We start from the raw sequence: 25,022 nt of genomic DNA on the forward strand, positions 1-25,022 counted from the left end.
TATTATTCCAAGTAAATTTGGAACTATCGCGTTTCCACAAAACGCTGGGTTCATGAACAGGGCCCCAATCCTGAAAATCCAGTCCCTTCCTTGGCTCTGGATTTTCTCCTGCTGGTCCCAACAGTAACACACTTCCTGTCCTATGGTGACAGTGCTCACTTACAGTTCTGAATCAATGCAGGAAAAGCGTTGTCAAGTTCCCCCCTCAAGATGCTCCTCTCCTCTTGGATGTACCCAAGCAAGACAGCGTTCAAAGGGTCTAGTTCAAGGGACACAGGTCCACTTATAGCTTCACCTTCCCCAGGCAGTAGGCCCCTGAGGCAGAGTCTTTCAAGACAGTCACGTACGAGATTTATATCCTCTCCCAGCAAGCAAGCGGCAATAAACCTCCTAGTAGTTGGCGGGGAGACATAAAAAGTTATAATTTAGCCAGAAGCAAACAATAATCTAAGCTTGGTAGAAACCCAATGAAATCAGAACTGTAAGAAAGCAGAGCGTAGGCTGACTACAGCCTAGCTGCAGGACTACATTTTAGCTAGGGAAACTCCTGCTTAGGGCAGGGTCCCTCCACTGGCCGTATATATTTTAGGCCGATTGACTAATATCTAGACAAAGTACTTTAGATTTCTCAACACTGTGTCAAGTGAGGACCTACCTAAACAACCAATTCAGGTTGCATCCAATCAGATCTAAAGGAGATTGTAACATGCAAGATGAGCTTACTGCCACAAAGGGCTAGAGCAGACGGCTATTAAAAGCATCCTGTAATTTTCTGGGGCATACATTGCCTGTGATCAACATTCTAATTCGGTTTTTGGTGAATTGTGTAATGGAGCATCTTGCCAGCCACATGTGGTCCTATTGAAGTCAGAGCTTGTCATTGTATCTGTAACAATGCTGTGGGAATGCAGTATCTTCACAAGTGTGATGTGTCTGAGAAATGCATTATGGGAAATTTGATACCTTTCCAGGAGAGTCCTCCAACTTTGACCAAGTCACTTAGGAAACACACAAATAAGTAAAAAAAAAAAACAAGGGGCGACATTTAATGCTTTTTCACGCTGGGTAAATAACCACAAGTGTGTAACAACTAGTGTTGAGCGAACACGGACTGTATTATTCGTGTTCGTACCGAATAATTGGATTTTTTGTACCCGAACACGGACACGGACACTTTACTGTATGTTCGGGTAAAAATCCGTGTTCGGTCGTTTTATTTCCGGGTTTTGCATGCTTTGGCGCTCTTTTCATGGCGGGCTTTCAACAGCCAATCAACAATCGTTTAACTGGTGTGCCTTAAGCCATCCCAGCCATGCCTGCAAATGTCTCAGTAGCTGTGATTGGCCGTCTGAAGCATGTGACCAAGTCTTTATAAGTTCGAGGCAGCCGCAGCGGCGTCATTATGCTGCTTAGATTCAGGGACAGAGCACACATCAACGTGCTGGCTGCTGATTAGGGAAAGATAGGCAGGAAAAAACCATTTGTGTCCGGATAGAATTGAGGGACAGGTCGGAGTGTTTAGGCAGGGCGAGTTGTAGGCATTTTAGGGATAGAGTCTGCTGAATTATATAGGGTCAGTGTCTTCTACAAACTACAATCGATATTGCTGTGTGGGGGGTGGGGTCTGCACTCAATCCTGATCTACGATCTCTTCTCAATCCTGTTAGGGACAGAGTCTGCTGAATTTTAGGGAAACTGTGTTCTACAAACTACAATCGATATTGTTGTGTGGTGTGGGATTGGAGATAGGCAGGTGTCAGTGATCCACATCCATTTTTCTGTGTGTGAGCTGCAGTGAACACAATCTTTTTGGGCTGCAGTGAACACAATCTTTTTGGGCTGCAGTGAACACAATCTTTTTGGGCTGCAGTGAACACAATCTTTTTGGGCTGCAGTGAACACAATCTTTTTGGGCTGCAGTGAACACAATCTTTTTGGGCTGCAGTGAACACAATCTTTGTGGGGTGCAGTGAACAAAATCCTTTGTGGGGTGCAGTGAACACAATCTTTTTGGGGTGCAGTGAACAAAATCCTTTGTGGGGTGCAGTGAACACAATCTTTTTGGGGTGCAGTGAACACAATCTTTTTGGGGTGGAGTGAACAACATCCTTTTTGGGGTGCAAAGAACAAAATCCTTTTTGGGGTGCAGTGAACAAAATCATTTTTGGGGTGCAGTGAACACAATCTTTGTGGGGTGCAGTGAACACAATCTTTGTGGGGTGCAGTGAACACAATCTTTTTGGGGTGCAGTGAACAACATCCTTTTTGGGGTGCAGTGAACACAATCTTTTTGGGGTGCAGTGAACACAATCTTTGTGGGGTACAGTGAACACAATCTTTGTGGGGTGCAGTGAACACAATCTTTGGGGGGTACAGTGAACACAATCTTTGTGAGGTGCAGTGAACACAATCTTTGTGGGGTGCAGTGAACACAATCATTGTGGGGTGCAGTGAACTCAATCTTTGTGGGGTACAGTGAACACAATCTCATACTGAAGGTTTGAGGGTGCTGCCTGTTCCATACTCCCCCTACTCCTCATCTAGCCTTTTAGGGGTACAAACAATAGTAATTGGGGCCTAGTGTGGTTGTGTACGTGTGATATACATACACTTTTTTGGGATCATATTTTCTATTCCGCTATTTAATCAAAAACCTTTGGGGATCAGTTAAATTGGGGGATAGTCTGTGTTGGTACGTGTGAGAGAGATCCACCTTTCCAAGTTGTTGGGGTTCATCTCATACTTCTGAAGGTTTGAGGGTGCTGCCTGTTCCATACTCCCCCTACTCCTAGCCTTTTAGGGGTACAAACAATAGTAATTGGGGCCTAGTGTGGTTGTGTACGTGTGATATACATACACTTTTTTGGGATCATATTTTCTATTCCGCTATTTAATCAAAAACCTTTGGGGATCAGTTAAATTGGGGGATAGTCTGTGTTGGTACGTGTGAGAGAGATCCACCTTTCCAAGTTGTTGGGGTTCATCTCATACTTCTGAAGGTTTGAGGGTGCTGCCTGTTCCATACTCCCCCTACTCCTAGCCTTTTAGGGGTACAAACAATAGTAATTGGGGCCTAGTGTGGTTGTGTACGTGTGATATACATACACTTTTTTGGGATCATATTTTCTATTCCGCTATTTAATCAAAAACCTTTGGGGATCAGTTAAATTGGGGGATAGTCTGTGTTGGTACGTGTGAGAGAGATCCACCTTTCCAAGTTGTTGGGGTTCATCTCATACTTCTGAAGGTTTGAGGGTGCTGCCTGTTCCATACTCCCCCTACTCCTAGCCTTTTAGGGGTACAAACAATAGTAATTGGGGCCTAGTGTGGTTGTGTACGTGTGATATACATACACTTTTTTGGGATCATATTTTCTATTCCGCTATTTAATCAAAAACCTTTGGGGATCAGTTAAATTGGGGGATAGTCTGTGTTGGTACGTGTGAGAGAGATCCACCTTTCCAAGTTGTTGAGGTTCATCTCATACTTCTGAAGGTTTGAGGGTGCTGCCTGTTCCATACTCCCCCTACTCCTAGCCTTTTAGGGGTACAAACAATAGTAATTGGGGCCTAGTGTGGTTGTGTACGTGTGATATACATACACTTTTTTGGGATCATATTTTCTATTCCGCTATTTAATCAAAAACCTTTGGGGATCAGTTAAATTGGGGGATAGTCTGTGTTGGTACGTGTGAGAGAGATCCACCTTTCCAAGTTGTTGGGGTTCATCTCATACTTCTGAAGGTTTGAGGGTGCTGCCTGTTCCATACTCCCCCTACTCCTAGCCTTTTAGGGGTACAAACAATAGTAATTGGGGCCTAGTGTGGTTGTGTACGTGTGATATACATACACTTTTTTGGGATCATATTTTCTATTCCGCTATTTAATCAAAAACCTTTGGGGATCAGTTAAATTGGGGGATAGTCTGTGTTGGTACGTGTGAGAGAGATCCACCTTTCCAAGTTGTTGGGGTTCATCTCATACTTCTGAAGGTTTGAGGGTGCTGCCTGTTCCATACTCCCCCTACTCCTAGCCTTTTAGGGGTACAAACAATAGTAATTGGGGCCTAGTGTGGTTGTGTACGTGTGATATACATACACTTTTTTGGGATCATATTTTCTATTCCGCTATTTAATCAAAAACCTTTGGGGATCAGTTAAATTGGGGGATAGTCTGTGTTGGTACGTGTGAGAGAGATCCACCTTTCCAAGTTGTTGGGGTTCATCTCATACTTCTGAAGGTTTGAGGGTGCTGCCTGTTCCATACTCCCCCTACTCCTAGCCTTTTAGGGGTACAAACAATAGTAATTGGGGCCTAGTGTGGTTGTGTACGTGTGATATACATACACTTTTTTGGGATCATATTTTCTATTCCGCTATTTAATCAAAAACCTTTGGGGATCAGTTAAATTGGGGGATAGTCTGTGTTGGTACGTGTGAGAGAGATCCACCTTTCCAAGTTGTTGAGGTTCATCTCATACTTCTGAAGGTTTGAGGGTGCTGCCTGTTCCATACTCCCCCTACTCCTAGCCTTTTAGGGGTACAAACAATAGTAATTGGGGCCTAGTGTGGTTGTGTACGTGTGATATACATACACTTTTTTGGGATCATATTTTCTATTCCGCTATTTAATCAAAAACCTTTGGGGATCAGTTAAATTGGGGGATAGTCTGTGTTGGTACGTGTGAGAGAGATCCACCTTTCCAAGTTGTTGGGGTTCATCTCATACTTCTGAAGGTTTGAGGGTGCTGCCTGTTCCATACTCCCCCTACTCCTAGCCTTTTAGGGGTACAAACAATAGTAATTGGGGCCTAGTGTGGTTGTGTACGTGTGATATACATACACTTTTTTGGGATCATATTTTCTATTCCGCTATTTAATCAAAAACCTTTGGGGATCAGTTAAATTGGGGGATAGTCTGTGTTGGTACGTGTGAGAGAGATCCACCTTTCCAAGTTGTTGGGGTTCATCTCATACTTCTGAAGGTTTGAGGGTGCTGCCTGTTCCATACCCCCCCTACTCCTCATCTAGCCTTTTAGGGGTACAAACAATAGTAATTGGGGCCTAGTGTGGTTGTGTACGTGCGAGATACATACATTTTTTTTGATCATATTTCCTATTCCGCTATTCAATAAAAACCTTTGAGGATCAATTGAATTGCGGGATAGTCTGTGTCGGTACGTGTGAGAGAGATCCACCTTTCCAAGTTGTTGGGGTTCATCTCATACTTCTGAAGGTTTGAGGGTGCTGCCTGTTCCATACCCCCCCTACTCCTCATCTAGCCTTTTAGGGGTACAAACAATAGTAATTGGGGCCTAGTGTGGTTGTGTACGTGCGAGATACATACACTTTTTTTGATCATATTTCCTATTCCGCTATTCAATAAAAACCTTTGAGGATCAATTGAATTGCGGGATAGTCTGTGTCGGTACGTGTGAGAGAGATCCACCTTTCCAAGTTGTTGGGGTTCATCTCATACTTCTGAAGGTTTGAGGGTGCTGCCTGTTCCATACCCCCCCTACTCCTCATCTAGCCTTTTAGGGGTACAAACAATAGTAATTGGGGCCTAGTGTGGTTGTGTACGTGCGAGATACATACACTTTTTTTGATCATATTTCCTATTCCGCTATTCAATAAAAACCTTTGAGGATCAATTGAATTGCGGGATAGTCTGTGTCGGTACGTGTGAGAGAGATCCACCTTTCCAAGTTGTTGGGGTTCATCTCATACTTCTGAAGGTTTGAGGGTGCTGCCTGTTCCATACCCCCCCTACTCCTCATCTAGCCTTTTAGGGGTACAAACAATAGTAATTGGGGCCTAGTGTGGTTGTGTACGTGCGAGATACATACACTTTTTTTGATCATATTTCCTATTCCGCTATTCAATAAAAACCTTTGAGGATCAATTGAATTGCGGGATAGTCTGTGTCGGTACGTGTGAGAGAGATCCACCTTTCCAAGTTGTTGGGGTTCATCTCATACTTCTGAAGGTTTGAGGGTGCTGCCTGTTCCATACCCCCCCTACTCCTCATCTAGCCTTTTAGGGGTACAAACAATAGTAATTGGGGCCTAGTGTGGTTGTGTACGTGCGAGATACATACACTTTTTTTGATCATATTTCCTATTCCGCTATTCAATAAAAACCTTTGAGGATCAATTGAATTGCGGGATAGTCTGTGTCGGTACGTGTGAGAGAGATCCACCTTTCCAAGTTGTTGGGGTTCATCTCATACTTCTGAAGGTTTGAGGGTGCTGCCTGTTCCATACCCCCCCTACTCCTCATCTAGCCTTTTAGGGGTACAAACAATAGTAATTGGGGCCTAGTGTGGTTGTGTACGTGCGAGATACATACACTTTTTTTGATCATATTTCCTATTCCGCTATTCAATAAAAACCTTTGAGGATCAATTGAATTGCGGGATAGTCTGTGTCGGTACGTGTGAGAGAGATCCACCTTTCCAAGTTGTTGGGGTTCATCTCATACTTCTGAAGGTTTGAGGGTGCTGCCTGTTCCATACCCCCCCTACTCCTCATCTAGCCTTTTAGGGGTACAAACAATAGTAATTGGGGCCTAGTGTGGTTGTGTACGTGCGAGATACATACACTTTTTTTGATCATATTTCCTATTCCGCTATTCAATAAAAACCTTTGAGGATCAATTGAATTGCGGGATAGTCTGTGTCGGTACGTGTGAGAGAGATCCACCTTTCCAAGTTGTTGGGGTTCATCTCATACTTCTGAAGGTTTGAGGGTGCTGCCTGTTCCATACTCCCCCTACTCCTCATCTAGCCTTTTAGGGGTACAAACAATAGTAATTGGGGCCTAGTGTGGTTGTGTACGTGTGATATACATACACTTTTTTTGGATCATATTTTCTATTCCGCTATTCAATAAAAACCTTTCTAGGGCAAGATCTTAAATTACAGAAATATGAGGAGACCGTCAAATAAGGGCCGTGGCCTGGGTCGTGGTGCTGCTGGTAGAGCTCCTGTTGCAAGGAGAGGACATGGTCGATCTGTGCCAGCTACACGCACAAGTGAAACACCTTCCTCAAGTGTGAGTAGGCGACAGAACCTGCATCAGTATTTGGTAGGGCATCAAACGCCCCTAGAAGTGATGAGGCCAGAACAAGTTGAGGCGATAGTAGATTGGTTTGCTGCTGACAGTGCCTCCAGTTCCTTCACATTGTCTCCCACCCAGTCTACTGCAGAAAGGTCAGAGTTGGCACCTGCAGCCAATGTCCAACCGTCTTTCACCTCACCCCCTTGCAAATCAGGCCAGCAGTCTGAGCCCCAAGCCATACAGCAGTCTCTTATTCTTTTTGAGGACTCTGTCAGCAGGGTTTCCCAGGGCCATCCACCTGGCCCTGCCCCAGAAGTGGAAGAGATTGAGTGCAGCGATGCCCAACCACTTATTTCTCAAGATGAGTACATGCAAGGATCATCGCAGCACGTCTCCGATGATGACGAAACGCAGGTGCCAACTGCTGCGGCGTTCAGCATTGTGGAGACCGACAAGGAGGGCAGGGGTGAAGACTGGGTGGAAGATGATGTGGAGGACGATGAGGTCCTCGACCCCACATGGAATGAACGTCATGCAGGTGAACTGAGTAGTTTGGAGGAAGAGGCGGTGGTCGCACAGAGCCACCAGCACAGCAGAAGAGGGAGCAGGGTGCAGAAGCGGAGCGGCCGTGCCCTAGACACTACGCCCGCTACTGCCCAACGCAGCAAGGGAACGAGCGCACCAAAGTCAGCTCAAAGGAGTTCTCTAGCGTGGAAGTTCTTTAGAAAATGTGCTGATGACAGGACACGAGTGGTTTGCACCCTGTGCAATCAGAGCTTGAAGCGAGGCATGAACCTTCTCAACCTGAGCACAACCTGCATGATCAGGCATCTAAGTGCAAAGCACGAGCTGCAGTGGAGTACACACCTTCAAAACCAAGAAACGTCTCTGGCTCATCCTGCTTCCTCTTCTGCTGCAGTCTCGGCCGCTCCAGCCACATCTGTAGTGATACCGGCACCTGCCACCCCGCAAACAGACGATCTGTCAGCAACACCACCACCTGGGTCACCAACAACCATCTCCACAATGTCCCGTGGAAGCGTTCAGCTTTCCATCTCCCAAACACTTGAGAGGAAGAGGAAGTACCCCCCTACCCACCCGCGATCCCTGGCCCTGAATGCCAGCATTTCAAAATTATTGGCCTTTGAAATGCTGTCATTCCGTCTGGTGGAGACGCACAGTTTTAAAAACCTTATGTCGGTGGCTGTCCCACAGTACGTCGTGCCCAGCCGCCACTACTTTTCCAGGCAAGCCATCCCTTCCCTGCACAACCAAGTGGGGGAAAAAATCAGGTGTGCACTGCGCAACGCCATCTGTGCCAAGGTCCACCTAACTACGGATACGTGGACCAGTAAGCACGGTCAGGGGCGTTATATCTCCCTAACGGCACACTGGGTAAATGCAGTGGCGGATGGGCCTGAGGCGGATAGCAATTTGGCGCATGTCCTTCCACCACCGAGGATTGCAGGGCGCTTCAGTTTGCCTCCTGTTCCTAACTCCTCCTACTCCGCTTCCTCATCCTCTACCGCCTCCTCATCCGGACAGCGTAACACCTTCACCACCAACTTCAGCACGGCCAGGGGTAAACGACAGCAGGCAGTTTTACAACTTGCCTGTTTGGGGGACAAACCACACACCGCGCAGGAGTTGTGGAGGAGCATGGAACAGCAGACAAATGAGTGGTTGCTGCCAGCGAGCCTCAAGCCCGGCCTGGTGGTGTGCGATAACGGGCGAAATCTCATAGCAGCTCTGGGCCTAGCCGGTTTGACGCACATCCCTTGCCTGGCGCATGTGCTGAATTTGGTGGTGCAGAGGTTCCTTAAAAACTACCCCGATATGTCAGAGCTGCTGCAGAAAGTGCGGGCCGTTTGTGCGCACTTTCGGCGTTCTCACCCTGCTGCTGCTCGCCTGGCAGCGCTGCAGCGTAACTTCGGCCTTCCCGCTCACCGCCTCATATGTGACGTGCCCACAAGGTGGAACTCCACCTTGCACATGCTGGAAAGACTGTGCGAGCAGCAGCAGGCCATAGTGGAGTTTCAGCTGCAGCACGCACGCGTGAGTCGCTCTGCGGAACAGCACCACTTCACCACCAATAACTGGGCCTCCATGCGAGACCTGTGTGCCTTGTTGCGCTGTTTTGAGTACTCCACCAACATGGCCAGTGGCAATGACGCCGTTCTCAGCTTAACTATCCCACTTCTATGCCTCCTTGAAAAAACAATTTGGGCGATGATGGAAGAGGATGTGGCACAGGATGAGGAGGAGGAGGAGGATGAAGAGGTAACATTTCCAAGGCTTTCAGGGCAGTCATTCGCAAGGGGCTCCGAGGGTGGGTTCCTGCACACGCAAACGCCAGGGACGCAATTGTCCAGCAGGGGCACAGTTCTGGAGGATGAGGAGGATGAGGAGGAGGAGGAGCTGGAGGAGGAGATGGAACCATGTTCACAGCAGGGTGGCACCCAGGCCAGCTCATGGCCATCACTGGTGCGTGGCTGGGGGGATACAGAGGACACGGACCATACACCTCCCACAGAGGACAGCCTTTCGTTGCCTCTGGGCAGCCTGGCACACATGAGCGATTACATGCTGCAGTGTCTCCACAACGACCGCCGAGTTGCCCACATTCTAACTTGTGCTGATTACTGGGTGGCCACGCTGCTGGATCCCCGTTACAAGGACAACGTACCGTCCTTAATTCACTCACTGGAGCGCGATCGCAAGATGCGCGAGTACAAGCGCACGCTGGTAGACGCCATGCTGCTGGCATTCCCATCTGACAGCGGGGCCACAGTGGAAGCACAAGGCAGAGGAGGAGGAGGAGGAGGTCGCCAACGCAACCAGGGCACCGCCAGCACCTCAGAAGGCAGGGTTAGCATGGCCGAAATGTGGAAAAGCTTTGTCAGCACGCCACAACAAACAGCAGCACCAGCAGCTCAGATGGAACGTCTTAGCAGGAGGCAGCATTTTACCAACATGGTGGAGCAGTATGTGTGCACACGCCTACATGTAGTGAATGACGGGTCTGCCCCCTTCAACTTCTGGGTCTCCAAATTGGGCACATGGCCTGAGCTTGCCCTTTACGCCTTGGAGGTGCTGGCGTGCCCTGCAGCCAGTGTATTATCTGAACGGGTATTTAGCACGGCTGGGGGCGTTATAACAGACAAGCGCAGCCGCCTGTCCAGAGACAATGTGGACAAGCTCACGTTCATTAAAATGAACCAGGCATGGATCCCACGGGACTTTTCCGTACCTTATGCAGAATAGCAATGGATACCGACCTTACCCACCCATTGTTCCATTTTTGCTCTTTCTCACTCTTTTGGGGTGTACCCTCATTTAAAATTTGTGAAAAGAAGCAGTGTTGGCTACCTCGTCCTCCTCCTCAGGGCCAGATTAATGTAGGGGCTATTGGAGCTGCAGCTCCAGGCCCCTACCTTTTATATAGGCCCCGGGTTGGCCATATTCACTGTTACCGCTCTTCTGTCACTTGTAAACACAGAAGTCTGGCTTCTATGCTCGCTTCCCCAGGCAGCACCCTCAGAACCTCCCCACACAGCGTGAAGGCCGGACAAGGAGGGACAGTTGGCGATGCATGGATGTGTTTATGGGCTTCAGAGACAGCATCCCATGTTGAATTAGGCATGCATGGCTGCACCCTTCCTCCTCTGGGTGCATGGCAAGGCACGGCCCTAAGGCCCTTCAAAATCCTCAGCACCAAGCCCATGATGCTGTTAATCCGGCCCTGGTCCTCCTCCACCGCCGCTTCCACCTACACCGCCCATAGGTGTGCGCAGCCTATTGCATTAAGGTGTGCACCCCAAAGTTGAAATACACATGCATGTGTTTGCCAGCAGGGAGAGTAATGTATCGGGGCCATGTACCTGTAGGCAAGGAGAAATAGAGCAGAGCAGGTCCCAGGGAGATCTTTCCCATCTCCTCACTGGCAATGCTATGTGCCCTAGGTGATTAGGGTGTGCCCAGGCACACCCAGCACACCCTGTGCGCACGCCTATGTCACCGCCACATCCACCACCACCTCAACCTCCCTCCTACTCCATATGGGCCTCGTCCTTCAGAGATGAAGAAGAACATTGTTTTATTTTTCTGTTTTTTTTTGTTGTTTTAAGTTATTTCCCTATCCACATTTGTTTGCAGAGCACTTGCCATGCTCTTAATTACGTTTTGCTGCCATTTGCAGCACTCTAGCCCTTTCCTTTGGTGTTTTAGAGCCATTTTAGTGCCTTAAAGTTCGGGTCCCCATTGACTTCAATGGGGTTCGGTGTCCGGGAAAAGTTCGGTAAAAGTCCGGGACACGGACCCGGACTTTTTTTTAAAGTTCGGCCGAACCCGTCGAACACGGACATCTAGGTGTCCGCTCAACCCTAGTAACAACCTTTTTCGGGATGTATCTGGTTCTCTACGCTTGAGCAGGAATTAATGAGTAATTATATGAATGTCAAGAGAAGAAGAGATAAAAGTGCACCTTGCAGCTCCCGGTGACAAGGGGCAGGGAAAGTGTCCATCACAGACCTAGTGTTCCAGAAAATGAGTAATCACAGCCCCGCCCCTACCTGCTGGACACCAATTCTGAGGGCAATCCTGGCAAAGTTCTACATGTCTTCAGCTTCATGGTAAATTCCATGCAGTCCCCAAATAGCTGGACTTCTTAAGGATTCGATCCACTTGCCAATCCATTCCTAATGCCTACTACCTAGATACTGTAGTAGATATGGTAAGATGGGCACCAAAAAAGCCACACACTGCATCATCAATAGAATATATGTCTGCTTATTGGCTCATTTACTTACTGACCTCCAGAAAAGGGTTAGAGCTTCACTCACGCTGGATTTTTGTCATCTGTGTCCCTATTGCAGGGGTAGGAAATTGATTCAATTAGAGGGTTAGAGTCATCCAGGGCTTTTTTTCAGCGGGAACGCGGGGGAACGCAGTTCCAGCACCTCCAGCACTGAATGTATGTAATGGCAAGGAGTGCTGGGTTGTGCTACACTGTCTATTGATGCTGGCTGCTGAGGAACCTATTGTTGTTGGAGGGGATCTATTCCTGCAGGAGGATTTATTGCTGCTGGGGAGATCTGGTGTGGCTGCTGGGGGATCTATTGTCTCTGGAAGATATCTGGTTTTGCAGGGGGGTCTATTGTTTCTGGGGTGGGTCTTATGTTGCTGAGGAGTCAGTTGTTGCTGGGAGGGATCTACTGTTTAGGCAGCAGTCTATTGATGCTGGCTGCTGGGAGATCTGCTGTTGCTGCTGATGGCCCATTGTTTCTGGCTGGATCTATTGTTGCTGGGGGATTTATTATTGTTGGCTGCATGGGATCTATTTTACTGCTTTTTTGTTATCATTAACAAATTCCATACAAATTACTTAGTACCACAAATGTTACTTTGTTCTGTATTTTCTAAAAGGGATGGTAATGGAAGGTGGGTAGTGGGTGGAACCAAGGAACGGTTCACGGAGGTAGGTAGGGGCGGAGACAAGGGGTAAGTCCAAAAGAGGGAGTTCCTGCACCTATTCTCTAAGAAAAAAAGCCCTGGAGTCAACAGTTTTTTTATTGCTGGTTCTGCCTTCCTGTCCCAGTGATACATGCTTCTTCCATTTCTTATATGGGTATCACAAGGACAGAAGGTGAGGATAAGTCTCCCCAATGGGGCCACAGAGAGAAATAAATTAAACACCAAACAGAAATTTTGATTCTTGTGTTATCCAATACGTAAAAAATAAATAAATTGGGATTTGAGGTCTTATACTGGTATCTTAAATGTTGCTCTGACGGAGGCAAATTTTAGGCTACATTCACACCTGAGCGTAGCGTTTTTGCGCGTTTTTTACCGCAATTTTACCACGATTTTTACAGCGATTTTACCGCGATTTTTACCGCGATTTACAGCCGTTTTTTGTGCAGGCGTTTTTTGATTGAATAGATACCAATGGAAAACGCCTGTAATCTGCCCAAAAAGAAGCTCATGTACTTTTTTGAGCGTTGGGCGTTTTGTAAACAGCGTCAAAACGCCCAGATGTGAACAGGGGCCATTGAAATGAATAGGATTTTTCATGTTGGGCGTTTTGGGAGCTGATCCTAGAGCAGAAAAACGCCCCAAAAACGCCCCAAAACGCCTAGATGTGAACGGAGCCTGAAGGTGCTCACTCGTTGGTACCTGGTCCCAAAACATCTGGCCAAAATGTACCCCTTGGTTTCACGCTTGTATTCGAGGCTATAATATGCAGGGGATATTGAGCCATATTTGGTGGGAATGCCAAAGGATTCGGGGCTTCTGGAACAGCGTTTTCACCCTGATCCGCAGAGTTATGTGTTATTCGGTTCCCCAGACTCCTTTCATAGCTCTTCTTAACATTCTGATGACTGGTATACCTGACTGCTTACAAAGTCTGGTATTTTTTGTTTTGCTGGGGGCTAAGATGACTCTTGCTAGATCTTGGAAACAGCCTACTGTGTCCTTAAAGCGGAGTTCCACCTAAAACAAAAAAAAATACATAAAAATACCCCCGGGACAGTCAGGGCTAGTGCATTCCACAATGGCTAGCCTCTGAACTGTCCCAGGTTGCACTTACCTTTTAGAAGAAATACTTACCTTGAAAATGTCTTGTCCAGCGCTGCCATCTCAGGTGTGGGCAGCTGAAGCCAGCGCAATCCTCTTCTGCCTCCTTTTCCATCCTCTTCGGTCCCACAATGCACTGCACCGGCCCCGCCGTCACTTCCGGGGCTGCAGCGTCATCCCTGCACAGCTTCTGGGCATGCCCAGAAGCTGTTTAGCAAGGTATGACGGCGCCTACACCGGAACTGACGTCGGGGCCGGTGCAGGCGCATTGATTCCTGGGAGCGATGACGTTCAGCTCCCAGGAATCATTGCAAGCCAGGAAGTGACGACGGTCCGTGGCCGCAGAGGGAGGAAGAGGAAGTAAGGTGAGTATAATTTCTTCTAAAACAAGGTAAGTAAAAAAAAAAAAAAAATTGCGATTATCCATTTGTTTTTCAGGTGACCCGGAGCAGGAAGATGGACCGATGTTAAATTTTAGGGTGGAACTCCACTTTAACACAGGCTAAGAGAAAAGTCACCTGGTTATTGATACATGAAAACCTTGTTAGCATCTTAAACAGTTAAAAAAATTTGAACAGACCTGGAAACCTTGAGCTAGCTTTATGCAGTCTGACTATAGCAGGTAATTATTTTATTACTCTTTGTAGATTTACATTTTTTTGTTTTGAATGGCTCTGAGGCAGGGCCGGAGCAAGCATTTTTGCCACCCTAGGCAAAATAAAAATTGCCGCACCCTCCCTCCCTTATGCTCTCCCACCCCCCATCTCAAGTTGCTGAAGGGGTTAAAACCAGTGGCGGCTGGTGCTCCATCGGTCGGGGGGGCAGCAGACGGACCTGGCCTTTGACCCCCCTTCCCACCGTCACTCTAGAGTCCAATCCACACCATAAACCCCCCCCCCCCCCGGGCGCCAGTTCACTTACCTTGTTCCTCCGGATGGCGAAGGATTCCCCCTCAGTCTCCTCCCTCCTCCTCCGCCAATAGGATGCCTTCTTCTTTGGCCAATTGGGAAACAGGTCTCAGGACCCGCTTCCTGATTGGCCGGGAGGAGAATAAGTGTGGCAATAGCAAATATTAATTTGCTATTGTCACACATCTGGGTGGGCTCGGGGCGCAGAGCCCACCCTTTTTTGAAGCCTATTAGAGCCTCTGGCTCTAATCACGTGCTTCAAGAAAAAAAAAAAAACCCTCATTGGATCCCATGCATCCGGCATCCTGCATGTAGATTAGGGGGCCGGACGCATGGATGGGGGGGCGGCGCCCCTGCGCCCCTAATGGACGGTCTGGCCGCCACTGGTTAAAACCCCTTCAGTGACTTACGGCGCCCCCTGCTAAGTTGCGCCCTAGGCGGCTGCCTAGGTCGCCTTACTAGTAGCACCGGCCCTGCTCTGAGGACTAGAGTGCTTCATTGATCTTGGTCCGGACTCTGGACCTGTTCTCTTGTCTCTTTCTTTGCTTTTGCTTTCTCTCTTCATCCTTTGACTGCCCTAGCTCATGGTGGTTGTGAATGTTACTTTATGTATATTTATAGAAGGGTGGTCTCTTATGTGTATGCAGTTATCCCACCAGTCCATCAGGAGGAGGGTTATCTTTCCCTTATTAAAAGATTGCTGAATTCACTGTTCAGGGCTATATCCCTTGAGAACTGCTTTTCCGTTCATCCCATTTGTTGGGCTTACTTGTTCTTGATGATTATTGCACTTATGTACTACCGTTGGTTCTTTTGTTTGTAAAACGACCAATAAACATTTTGAAAGAAAAAAAATCGGGGTATAGACTTTACATTTCATCTTTGAGTGCACCTTGAAGGTCAAGCGAGGAGCCTACTGTGATCTGTAGAAGATAATTTTCTGGAAAGATGGCACAACTTCTGTATCAGAACCTAAAACCGCAATGGAGCCTAATTAAAACCTGGCCACTTTCTGCAGCCCGCATGGGTTATCTGATATTTCATAACCACTCTGAACTTCAGAGATGCCAGCACGAGCTGTGAGTGACACAGGATGCCAGGACAGAGAGATATCGACCTCCAAGAGACAAGCAGAGGTTTCTGGGTGGGGGGATGAATCAGAGCAATGTGCGCAAATAACTTTGCTGCTACTGTTCGGGGTAGTGTTGCGACACATCACTTTTTGTGCTGGGAGATAGCAGAGAAGTTACAGCTCCTAAGATAACTAATATATCTGAAAAATCAAGATAAAAAGAAGTTTTGCATAGCAAAAAAATAAGTTATAAAAAACAGACTTGGCACAGCAATGGATAGAGCAGTCATATTGCAAAGTATCAGTTCATAGAAATCAATCCAAGTTCATGATAAATTTTCAAATGATCAGTTGAATTTCCCTCCCTAAGCTCTAGCAGTTGCTTGATTAGGGTATGACCGATGCCCACTCCTGTTCTTACCATAAAACCACCCACCTTCTAATCCTCTAAACAAATGATACTGACAACGACTTTTGGATAAAATTGTGGCCTGTTAGGCCATTTTATTCACAACCAATTTAAACATAGTAAACAGTAACCAATAAATACTCCAGTACACATAAGAGAATCAGGGGTTGTTGGTCTTGGGAGGCACCAAAAATCCAATTCAAAAATGGTATCAGTATCCAAGAAAACCCAACGGTCCCCAGCCGCGAAACACCAGCTCAGGAACAACCCACTTTTCCACTGATACCCTTTGTTAACACATCCCGGTTAAACCCCTATTAACCGTGATACACTATAGGGCTCCATACCGTAGATGGGTCACCCTATGCACTGACCAAAAAACCTGTTACCGCCTCCAAAGACCCCCAACCGCCAACCATAAAACAGCATCCCAAAACTCCAAATCCGAATCGACATCCTCCACGTGCACATTCCGAAATCCCGAAATCCCAAATTCAGGGCGGGAGGGCGGGGATTCCTCCTTCTTCTTGGCTGCTCACACGATTCTGCTTGACCCCAAAGCAGCCCCACCCAGAGTCACCACCCCTAAGCCCCCACCCAACCTGGCCTAGCCCAATCCTTTTCAGGCACCACCAGCCACAGCCCACCTGTTAACCCTATCCTGCCTCCTTCTCCTGTGTCCCCTATCAACCCTATCATGAGGCCCTGCGCCTATTTTTTTTTTTTTTTTGCTCCGGGCCTGACTTGATTAGGGTATGACCGATGCCCACTCCTGTTCTTACCATAAAACCACCCACCTTCTAATCCTCTAAACAAATGATACTGACAACGACTTTTGGATAAAATTGTGGCCTGTTAGGCCATTTTATTCACAACCAATTTAAACATAGTAAACAGTAACCAATAAATACTCCAGTACACATAAGAGAATCAGGGGTTGTTGGTCTTGGGAGGCACCAAAAATCCAATTCAAAAATGGTATCAGTATCCAAGAAAACCCAACGGTCCCCAGCCGCGAAACACCAGCTCAGGAACAACCCACTTTTCCACTGATACCCTTTGTTAACACATCCCGGTTAAACCCCTATTAACCGGGATACACTATAGGGCTCCATACCGTAGATGGGTCACCCTATGCACTGACCAAAAAACCTGTTACCGCCTCCAAAGACCCCCAACCGCCACAGCACACAGGTGTGACACCTTACACCTGTGAGCCCCGCCACACTCGCAGAGCCCGTTGAACTCCATCCTGAATCCCAAGAGTCCACAAGTCGGTACCCACCGCATTCAGATGCACACCGTCACCCCGCAAATAACGCCACGTATCCACCTCCAGCTCCCCATGCCTAACTACCACACCCCCATTACGGCAAACAAAACGGCCAACCGCCTTGTTAACCTTAATCCGGGCCTTGTTCAGACTCACAGCGGACCTGGCAAAACGCCAAGAGGTCCGACCCACAATGTTGCCGGGCAAGCGACATTCCATGGCCTCGGAATCAATTATGATCCCCAAAAAACTAATCACAGTCTTAGGGCCCTCCGTCTTATCGGCCGCCAACGGAATGCCAAAGCGCTCCGCCACGTGTTGTACCGTGGCCAGCAGAACCCCACACAAATTGGACGAAGGAGGGCCCACACACAAGAAGTCATCCAGATAGTGGATGACCGAATTGACTCCCGCCACATCACGCACAACCCATTCCACGAACGAGCTGAACTGCTCAAAGAAAGCGCACGAGATCGAACAGCCCATGGGCAAGCACAAGTCCACGTAGAATGAACCCAGCCACCGGCAGCCCAACAGATGGAAACTTTGGGGATGGACGGGAAGCAGCCGAAAAGCGGCCTCGATGTCCGTCTTCGCCAGCAGCGCACCCCGCCCATACTGACGCACCCAAAATATGGCCGCATCGAAAGAAGTGTAAGACACCGCACAGGCCTCAGGATCAATGCCGTCATTAACCGACCCCCCTTTGGGAAAGGACAAGTGATGAATCAAGCGGAACTTGCCAGATTCCTTCTTGGGCACCAATCCCAAAGGGGAGACCACCAAGTCGGCCAACGGGGGCCGAAGAAAAGGACCCGCCATGCGGCCCAACGCAACCTCCTTCGCCAGCTTGTCCGACACCACCCCGGGGTTAAGCCGGGTCGACCGCAAATTGTCCGCCAACGGGGGAACGGCGGACATGGCGCAAGGAATAACGAAACCCCCCGAGAACCCGGCCTCCAGCAAACGAGCAGCCGCCCGATACCTACTTAGAAAAGGACGCATCCTTTCCACCATCACCGGCGTCCTCCCTCTTCTGCTGAGCATCTCCGGCCCGCGACTTGCCCTGCTTAAAGCAACGGGAGAGGGGGTGCGCACAGCCAGAGCACTCGTGCTTAAAGCGGCACGAGGACCCGAACTTGCAAGTCCCCTCGTTAAATTGCCAACAAAACCCCCGACGTTCCTGGAAAAAAGGAAGACGACGCCCGCGCCGACGTCATGAGGCGCATCCACAGACTAATGTCCTTATGATCCCAACGCAGCGCAGGGCGGACCGCCTTGCGCTGGCGGAATTGCTCGTCATACCGAAGCCAAGCAACCCCGCCATAAACCCGGTATGCCTCGCCAATGGCGTCCAAATAACAGAATAAGGCGGAGCAATGCTCCGGCCGCTTCTCACCCACCACGCTCGCAAAGATGGCGAACGCCTGCAGCCAGTTGCTAAACGTGCGCGGAATCAACCTGTAGCGCCGCCGCTCCTCATCCTCCTTCTTGGATTCCTCCGGCTTCACCCGATCCAAGTTGAACTTCTCCAACGGAAGCAGCGTGAAGATCTCCACGTATTCGTCCTTCCAAATCTTCTCCCTGACCTCGGGCTTGAGGTGCGCCCCCAAGGGCCCCTCAAAGCAAACATATACCTCACACTTTGCCGCATCCGCAAGCCGAACCGCATCCGCATCCTTACCTGTGGACTTGGGATCCGCAGCCTTGTCCCCCACCGCCTGCGCGGGCGGCGTCACGACCGGCGCAGAGACCGGCACCTCCGTGGCGGAAGCCGCCGCCCCCAATCCACCTGAGGCCGCTCCCGCCCGCACAGAGCGAGCGACCGCCCCCTGTCCCCAAGCCGCGGTCGGGGAAACGCCACCCGAACCCCCTTCAAAGCGCTGCACCAAAGATCGCAGCCCCGCCAGCAGGCCCTCCAGTCCGGCCCCGGCGCCCGTTACCGCGGGCCCCGCGGTCCCCCGCGGGGCGGAGGAGACCCCCGACCCCAACGGCACACCCTCGGACCCCCCGGACCCCCCCCGGCCAGGCCCAGCCCCCGACCCCCCAGACAACGCCTGCAACACAGACAACAAAGAAGAGTGTACATTGAAAGACTCACCAGGCCGGGCAGGGCTAGGCCCCACCGCCGCAGATCCGGCATCCCCCGCAGGCACAGAAACAGGCACCTCACCGACATCCGAGCCCGACAGCTCCCCCTCCGATCGCTCCTCCAGACCGACCCGATCCTCCACCGGAACAGGAACATCAAGCACCGAGGGGGCTGACCGACTGCCATCCCCCCCCTGCCGCAGCCAAGCCGACCTTCCAGCCTCGGCGCGCCTGGGCCGCTTCTCACTAGGCCCCGATCCACAGCCATCCACCTCCGACTCTTCAGGCTCCGCCCCCGACCGGGATGCCCGCAGCTTCAAGCCACCAGCCGCTCCACCCGACTGGCTGGTGGCCGCAAACGGCCGTCTCCCACGCCGAGCCGCCCCGGCCGATCGGTCCTCACCAGCCGGGGCGGCCGCAGAGCCCGATGCGATCCGACGAGCGGGCGGGGCCGGAGAGGAAGAACGGGCAGGGCCCCGCCCGGACGTACTCCGCCGAAGAGGGGGATTCCTCCCAGCCGCACCGCCGGCCCTGGCAGGAGAGCGCCGGGCCGGCGAGCCTGGAGGGTCCACAGGGGGGCTCCCGGAACGGCGCTCAGCACGAGGGGACACTGGCGGGCTGTAACGCTCCGGAGGCCGTGACCTCCGAGCGCGGGAACGCCCGTCCCCCGCTGCCGCAGGCTCCCCGCCAAGCATAGCGGAGACCTGCGCCTGCAGCCAGGAGGAGCCGCGCGAAGCGGCAGCCTCCCGAAGCCTCCCCAGCAACATTTCAGAGTCGGCCATGTTCAGTAAGGGGCAGCACGGATTCCTCCTTCTTCTTGGCTGCTCACACGATTCTGCTTGACCCCAAAGCAGCCCCACCCAGAGTCACCACCCCTAAGCCCCCACCCAACCTGGCCTAGCCCAATCCTTTTCAGGCACCACCAGCCACAGCCCACCTGTTAACCCTATCCTGCCTCCTTCTCCTGTGTCCCCTATCAACCCTATCATGAGGCCCTGCGCCTATTTTTTTTTTTTTTTTTTTTTGCTCCGGGCCTGACTTTCAGGGGCAGGGGGAAGCAATAAAATTCTCAGCTCGGGAATCCTGTTTAGACCAGGAAACACACCCATCCCAGTCTTATTATTCCGTAGGGTTCGATATTGAGTTGGCCCACCCTTTGCAGCTATAACAGCTTCAACTCCTCTGGGAAGGCTGTCCACAAGGTTTAGGAGTGTGTCTATGGCAGGGGTGTCCAAACTATGGCCCTCCAGCTGTTCAGGAACTACAATTCCCATCATGCCTAGTTATGTCTGTGAATGTCAGAGTTTTACAATGCCTCATGGGAATTTTAGTTTCTGAACAGCTGGAGGGCCATTGTTTGGACACCCCTGTTCTATGGGAATGTTTGACCATTCTTCCAGAAGCGCATTTGTTAGGTCAGGCGCTGATGTGTATGAGAAGGCCTGGCTCCCAGTCTCCACTCTAATTAATCCCAAAAGTGTTGTATGGGGTTAAGGCCAGAACTCCGTGCAGGCCAGTCAAGTTACTCCACCCCAAATTCAGTCATCCATGTCTATATGAACCTTGTGCACTGGTCCAAATCATTTGGTGGAGGGAGGATGATGGTGTGGGGTTGTTTTTTAGGGGTTGGACTTGGCCCCTTAGTTCCAGTGAAGAGGAACTCTTAAGGCGTATGCATACCCAGACATTTTGGACAATTTCATGCTCCCATCTTTGTGGGAACAGTTTGGGGATGGCTTCTTCCTGTTCCAACATGACTGCGCACCAGTGCACAAGGCAAGGTTCATAAAGACAGGGATGAGCGAGTTTGGGGTGGAGGAACATGACAGGCCTGCACAGTGTCCTGACCTCAACCCGATAGCACACCTTTGAGATAAATTGGAGACTGCGAGACAGGTCTTCTCATCCACATCAGCGCCTGACCTCACAAATACACAGCTCGAGGAATTGTCAAACATTCCCATAGACATTCCTAAACCTTGTGGACAGCCTTCCCAAAAGATTTGAAGATTTTATAGCTGCAAAAAGGAGGGCCAACCCAATTCATGCAAACCCCAGGCAAGTAGTGTTGTAGTTGGGATTTAAACCAACAACCCTAGTGTTGCTAGGTAGAAGTGCTAACCACTTAGTCACTGCGCTGCTGCGAAATCTATGTCTGTACGGTAAGCATTATAGAAAGAAGACTCCTCAATGAGGGCATAGCATTTAAAGTAGAACTAAAGGATAGAGTAAGGAAGATTATAACCCCTGTAAGGATTTTTTGCCATATGTGTGGAGATTTCCCTATACTTCTTGTCCCATAGCTAAAACAGGAAGTGAGGAGAAATCCCTCCAAAGAGAAGAAATCCCTTGTTGTCACCAGGATCACCAAAATTAGTGTTCCCTTTGGAAGATTTTCCCTCTATTATTGTTCTGGGGACAACCCAAAATGTGAGATTTTCTTTCACATTCACTTTTATTGATAACAGTAAACAAGATAAATAGAGGAGGTCGATCTCCCAAACTGGGACAAATATAAAAACTAGCGTCCCCTGAAGACATGGGCGGAGCTATAAGCTGACATCATTCCGGTGTTCTGCCGAAAATTCCAACTTGCCGAGATCTCCAACGACGTTACTTCTGGTGACTGTACACCAAGAATAATTGGAGATTTCGACCACTTTGGGTTTTCACACAACACCGGCAGCCTATACACTCCGGTAGATGCTATAGTTAGTGGAGATTGTTAAGCCGCCCGCTAGTTGTCGCCGCCTCGGAGGCGGCCATGTTTTTGGGAACTAACAATCTCCACTAATTATAGCATCTACCGGAGTGTATAGGCTGCCGGTGTGTGAAAAGCCCAAGTGGTCGAAATCTCCAATTATTCCTGGTGTACACTCACCGGAAGTAACGTCGTTGGAGATCTTGGCAAGTTGGAGTTTTCGGTAGAACACCGCCACTTCTGGTTTCAGAACTGGCAGCCATCTGAGTAAGTGCATTTCTAGTGGCCTTGTGGGCTTTTCCAAATCTCCCCCAGCGGTGGGCTGCTGCTGCTACAGTCAGAGGACCTTATCGATTGTGACACCCGGGACATCGGCTCCACCCAGGATCCTCGGACCAGCTCCAGGAAGGGTTGCTATCCACCCACACAGCTGAAGGCTCCATCCGGCCTCCCTGACTAGGATCGCTGACCATCAGGTTGTACACAGCGGGGACTCTTATTTTTTTGACAAGCGCTTACATATCATTATCTTGTGAGTTGTTTACTTATTATGGCCATTAAAGTCTCATACTGCTACTTTTAGATGGTGCTGCCTCTCTTCTAGTAAACCCAGGACCCTGCATTCACTGTATCTGTTCTCCCATAGTCAGAGCCACTAAACAGGGGGGCCCAGGGCAGCTTTGTTTTTCATTTAATACTTGCTACCAGGTCTTAAATACATTTCCCTATGGCCCCCATCAGGTTAATAGAGGGGCCCAGGAGGTGGGTGCAGAGAAGGGACTTTTTCCCCATTTTGGAGGTGTAGGCGGATAAAGTCAGTGCTGCTTTTCCGCTGCACCCCGACGGGGTATGTGCGGTGTAGGTGGGCTTGGGGGGCAACATGAGGGCTGTATGGGGCTCCATGGTTTCTAACAGCGGCCCTGCCCACACTACACAGAACATGGAAATGCAATAGTTTTAGTAAATATAAAAAAACGCTAGATACCTTTTCTCATCAGCAGTATATAGCAGTTTTGTGACTTCTGTCAGTGTCTGGTTAAAGCTTGTAGGAGTTTTCATTCTCCCTTGATTGTCCTATGAAGCTGTAGGACCCCTGACCCTCTGTCTGGACAGTGCTGATTGGCCCTGTGCTGATCACATGCATCTTTCCAAGAAAAAAAAAAACACTATCAATACACACTAAACTGAGCATGTGCAGAATGTCTCTGTGTTCTATCAGGAGATGCTTTGGGGACTGTGGAAGAAGGGGAGGATCATAGAAGACAGGATCAAACAGCCCTTTTACACAATGCTGAGGATTAATCCCTTAGGTTCCACAGTGAGTATAACAAGCATGCTTTACTGCAAATACAGACTGATTTTACTGTTGTGGGTTTGGTGGTTTTTTGCAGGGCTTTTTTTCTCGGAGAATAGGTGCAGGAACTCCCCTCTTTTGAGTCACCCCTTGTCTCCACCCACTCCCCCCCTTTGAGCACTGTTCCTTGGTTCCACCCCCTACCCACCTCCACGCACAACAAAATACCTCACCCAGCAACAAAAGATCCACCCCAGCAACATTCGACCCCCTCCAGTAGCAACTATGGCACTCCCAGCAACCAGTATCATTAGATAAGCCAACAATAGACCTCTACCTCAACAACATAAGACCCCCCAGCAACAATAGATCCACCATCAGCAACAATAGACCCTCGCACAATAACAGATCCTTACCAGTGACAATAGATCCCCAAGCAGCCAGCATCAAGAGACCCTCCAACAAACCCCACACCCCTTGCTATTAAATACATTCAGTGCTGGAGGTGCCGGAACTGCGTTCCCCCACGTTCCTGGTTTTTTGTATGCTTACCTATTGCTAGCAGCCTTGCATTTATTATTGTTTTAGCGCTGACCTATTACATTTATCTTTGAACCTTAAAAATTAAAACCTGAGAGATGTTCTAATCCCTCTCCACTCTGTCCTAAACTAAAAAAATATAATGTGTTGCATTAACTTACATATTAAAATCAGCCGCGAGTTCTAACCCTTCCATACACTCCATATTTTTACCATTATAGTTAACTTTAAAATCAGTTTGTTTAAAAAGAAAACTCTGACTTCTCAATGCGCAGCTGTTTGTGAATTTTAGCTCTTCAATCCCGTCCATTTATTACAAAAATCCTAAGACCTGTTTAATCAGTACAGTAGGGTGGCCCAGGGCCCCATGAAACCCTGAATGTTCAGTAAACCATCCTCGCTCTTCATTGTCTGTTCATCTTGATATAAAAGACGTTGGGTTATCAGAGATAATGACAGGCCTCTATCTCCTCGCCAGAAGGCTCAGAGGTGATGCAACGAACGTCAGACCCTCCAAAAGCGGCAGGCAGATGCTTCACAGCTGACCATAGTGGCCATCCTTCCCAGGAACATCTTTCCTCTCTGGCTGCTTATCTAGGTCCCCTGGTATCCTGTGGCATCTCTGTGGCATGCTGTGACAGGCGTCATAAATATACTATCTAATAGATACATTTTATACAGTATGTGACTGTCATTATCTTATCGGGAAACTGTTAACGTTTAGAGTTAGTTTTATTGTATTCATTTTTTAAAGTTAGATTTTTTTAAATGATGTTTTATACCTGAGAAAAAGTAGCGTAGGGGGTTACTATATATACAGTATTTCACGTTGCTGTGTCCTAACACACTATGGGGTTGATTTACTAAGGCTCCATTCACACTTGTGCAACTTTGGACAGCAAAGTCTCATGACAAGTCGTTCCCCATGTTTTCCAATGATAACCATTCATATACAATATCTCACAAAAGTGAGTACACCCCTTACATTTTTGTAAATATTTTCTTTGCTACAATGTAAAGTAGTGATTGTACAGCTTGTATAACAGTGTAAATTTGCTGTCCCCTCAAAATAACAACACAGTCATTATTGTCTAAACCG

Source organism: Pelophylax lessonae, assembly GCF_965119305.1.
Source record: "Pelophylax lessonae genome assembly, chromosome: 7".
NCBI classification, from domain to species: Eukaryota; Metazoa; Chordata; class Amphibia; order Anura; family Ranidae; genus Pelophylax; species Pelophylax lessonae.